Here is a 4742-nt window from a genome sequence, read left to right as displayed (position 1 = left end):
CTGATAATTAAACATGAAAAAATAGCCGAACTTCACTATGTTAAAAAACTTACTTAGTTCGTTTTCTCACTTTTTTATTTGAATCAACCAAACCTAAATTAATCAGTTACAGAGTGAAGATCAGCTGATAACTTGTCATCCAAACCTATGTTTTTTGAAAAATATACCCTAGGTTCGGCTAATAACTTGTCACTCGAACCTAGGTATATTTTCAAAAAACATAATTTCGAATTACAAGTTATCAATCGACCCGTTCATCTGGCAGTAGAGCTAGGTTGTAAAAATTCAATTTTTTGACAAATTCAACTTATAAAAAGGACATTAAACCTCGTTTAGAAGTCTACGTCTGTATTAATAAACCTTAATTATCTATTAGTTCAACAAATCTCAAAAACCTAATTTCTTATTCTTCTTCTTTAACAAACCTTAACCTAACTATCTTAGAAAAAAAATATCTTTGAAGCTAAGGCTATATAATCATTGACATTAACCACTAATCATTAATATTAACTACTAATTACTAATATTGGATTCTAATTATTATCATTAACACTAATGAAGTAAGGGAATTATTGTTATGATAAAAATGTGATGGATAAGGGGTTATTGATTTTACCACATAGTGACTCTATTTTGTCATTACCTTGTATGCCTCAAGACAGGATTCTTTGTTATTGATAATGAGCCTATTGTAGGACCCATGATGGGCTTTATTTGGGTTATGGGCCCAACTTCAATACTTTTCGATATAGTCTTATCTTGAGATTTGGAATTTGGATTTGGATGATTCCAAAGGGTACGAATATAAATTCTTTACCATCTAGTTTAGGATGAAAAAGAATCACGCAAAACTTTATGGATGTTGCTTCTTATTATGAAACTTATAGACTTTACTTTCACTAGACTGGTTTATAGTATTCAACCTAATTTGAAGACCTTTCATTCAAATTAACCTCGAAATATATAACATTGTAGTGTCAACGGGTGACTATAGAAAATGTTTGTTGTTCCAAAGATTAAGGATGCTTTATCTAAAGAGCGGAAAATACTCTACGGTGAAAGCTATTTGATATTAAAAAATTACTAAAGAAAGGCTTAAACGTTTATACAGAATTCTAAAGTTAGATTTATTTTAAAACTAAATAAAAAGAATGTATCTAATTTAAAAGATTGTGTCGTTTGCATAAATTGGTTTAATATTTAAGGAGGTAGTTTTTCAATGATGCATCTTAAATCTAAAAATATAGATGAAAATTTTGTTAACTACCATAAACTACATACTTGATTACCTTGTACTCATTTCATATATTGTATATGTTAACATTTATGAAGGGGCCCATATTATGCAAACTTCATCTTCTTTAAAGTTCAAGAAGGTTAAACCTTATATTTTGACGCTACTCTTATAAGTTTTTGAAGTTTCGTTTTAATTGACTTTAAGTTTACAATTATTTTTTTTTTGTATAAAACAATCTTATGATCATACACTGTGACATCTATACATTCAAGTTGAAGTCTCATCTTTCCTCAAATATGAATAATAGTGAAATCCCGGATTCAACTATACGATTTTTTTCTCTCTCTCCACTAACTTGGTCAAATGCCAAAAAAAGTCAAAATAGCTCAAGTAAAAAGTGGATGAATTAAGAAATCCAAAATCTTGCAGAACAACTTAATTATAAGATCATCGACCTCTATTTGTATTTCAAAGTATATCTTATAATTGAACTTGGGTTTTAAGAATAGAAATTTAATGTAATTATGTAGGTGGGTGTTTTGTTTTTTTTTTTAGAGGTTTTCGAGGAGGTGGAAAATATTTCAGGGGTAAAGGCAGCTCTATCAATGCTAATAATATATTGTAGTCACAATATATAAAACTAGGACACAACAATATAGATATTTTCTAAAAAAAAGTTACATGTACATCTGTTTTATATATGTTGAGCTAATCATCAATCCGCGGAACCTACATTTCCCACCGGTTGAGTCTGGGTATGGATTGTTTCCACTCCCTCCATTTGTTTAACTCAATTCGAAAACCTAGGTTTATTAATTCCTTTATTTCACTCGTACAAAGAAACAACAAAACGAGGATTGTTTCTTCAACCACGGTAAGTAAAGTTTTTGAAACCCTGAATTTAAGTTAAATTTTAGGAGTTCCTTATTTGTCATTACAGATTTCAATTTGTGTATCGTAGAGCAAAAAGTTGGTTCTTGTGTTAAGAAAATTAGAAGACAAAAGAGATAAATAAGACCAAAACAGCTTAAAAAGATATATCCTTCTTCTGTTTCGCAATTCGGTTAATGTGGTTTTTGAATTATTAGTGAGTTGTGTTTTGGTGTTTTTAATTTCTAGAAGAGGAAGATGAGGTGGAAAAGAGTTTAGGGGTAAAGTCATCTCTATCAATGCTCATGTTCTATAAAAGTAAATTATATTGTACTTCAATAGAGTTACTAAATTTCATCACACGAGTTAGATATTGGGTTTTTAGTTTTGAATTCAATTATATTTACCCATGGTATGAGGCCCATTAAAAACAAGTAAAATCAGAAACATAAATCATTCCCAATGCATTTTTTGCTGCCCGGAATTTCCACGGGATTGATGATTTAATGTTGTCTAGAGCGTACTTGTTTGTACCTGTGATCTAGCATCTTCTTTAATAGAAGGAAACGAGTCTATCTGCCTGGATGGTAGATTTTCCCCAACGCAATCCATAAAGATAAATTCCCCTATCACCATTCCTCTTGTCCTGGTAGATAAGTCTGACGACTCAGCAACAATGCAGAATTGAGTTTCTTTTTCGGTCGATGTGCTTGTCGCGCAACATTTAGTCATTTGTCATGTTTTATCGTAGAATAAGAATTAGTCTTCTTTAAGCAAGTTGCATGAAACTCTCGACTATCATCACTGGGATCTAGCACCTTGTTTTTCTGGGTCTGACTCGTGGTAGAGTCGGATGTCAAGTCGCTTGATTTTTCAATTTTCTGATGTCTGATTCGAGATCCGATTCGGTTCATACATCTGATTCAGAGCTATTAGAGATAGGTATTATTTTTCACATGACTTGTTCAGGATATATCTGACTGGATTCAAAAAAAAAAATAACTTTATTTTTAATAATTTTTGAGTCAGATGTAACAAGTTAGATCTAGATGAGACCAGCGAATTGAGTTAGGGAAGAAAAAAAACTTGACAGTAACAAACTACACAGTGTACAGAGAATACATGGTCCTCCAATTCAATATTACGTGTCACTTAACCTTACAAAAATGATACTAGTGGTATTTTTCGTTTCTTTCTGTTAATACGCTAATTAATTTTTCCTCCAAAGAATCCTCAATGAAGCTATGCAAGTCTCTCAAGGTTTATATTTTATGATTGTTAACATTTTTTTGGTGGTAAACAAATTACAGTTAGGATTCAAGACAAGAGGTTACAAAGAAAAATAGAGATACTAAATAGAAAAATCAGCCAAGACATTATAGGACCCTTAACAGGCTGGGTTAGGCCATGGGTCTAAATATAGTTCAAGGTTATAGGATATTATAGGAGAATCGCGTTTTAGGTCATACAAGAAAACTCACGGCATACAAAAATAATTAAACTAACTAGGGTGTGGTGATAAGGAGTATCATATGATAGGTAAATTACTTAGTTATCCTCGATTAATTTATTTATCTACTTAATTTTTTGTTGATTTAATTATTTATTTTTAAAAAAAATATATATTTAAAAAAAAACCTTTTACATTTTTTTCTTCCTTCTCTCTTCCTTAACCAACCGAAATGTACAATAAAAAGTATTTCCACAAACCTACGTCTTATTTTCTTATGTTCAATTGATAGATTAGGTTTAAATTTTTAAGAAAATAGAATTTTTTGGTAGTTACAGAATTAAGTTCGGCTAATAATTGAAACGAATTATCAATCGAACTTTTTTTTTCATTCTGAAGGTGCTGATGAATAATTCGGCAGAGAATTAAACACAAAAATGATAGCCGAACTTTTCTTTATGAAGAACGACACTAAGATTGTATGTCCTATAATGATTGAATCAGCCGAACCTAAGTTTGACAGTTACAGAGTGAGGTTCGGCTGATAAATTATCGGCCAAAGTGCTCATTGTTCTTCATATATGAAGAATAGTAAGTTCCACAAATAACTTGTCATTCGAACCTAATGTGTTGTAAATAAATAAATAAAAGTTAAATAAAAATAACAACAGTTTTACCATTAAGCGAATTATAAGGAAGAGACTTTTGAGATTACTATCTAATGATCCGTTTTTGTCTTTATTTGATATATGCCCAAATATTTTTCTGTATTCCCTAAAACATGGTTCTTATAACGCCCATTATCGATGTCTCCTATAGCTAATATGCCTACTACAAGACTCACAATGGGCCTACTTTGGATTATGGGCCCGATTTCAATATGATGGTCATATCTTAGCCTTTGGATTTCCGACTTGGGTGATTCAAAAGTCTATGATCTCGAAAGAAAAAAAAAACTTTAATATCTTTCTAGTTTATAATAAAAAATCATGCTCAATATTATCGATGATTCTTATTATTAGGGCTATTAAACTTTACTTTTATCATAGTGATTTATATTGCTCTGCCTTATTCGAAGATCTTTAATTTAATAAATTTGACCTTGAAATGTAAAATTATGGTGTCAACAAGTAACTGCTGAAAATAGTTGTTCTTCCGGAGCTTGTAAAGGATGTAGTTTGTTGA

Source organism: Papaver somniferum, chromosome 2 (genome assembly GCF_003573695.1).
Source record: "Papaver somniferum cultivar HN1 chromosome 2, ASM357369v1, whole genome shotgun sequence".
Taxonomy (NCBI): domain Eukaryota; kingdom Viridiplantae; phylum Streptophyta; class Magnoliopsida; order Ranunculales; family Papaveraceae; genus Papaver; species Papaver somniferum.
Note: the sequence above shows the minus strand (reverse complement) of the source record.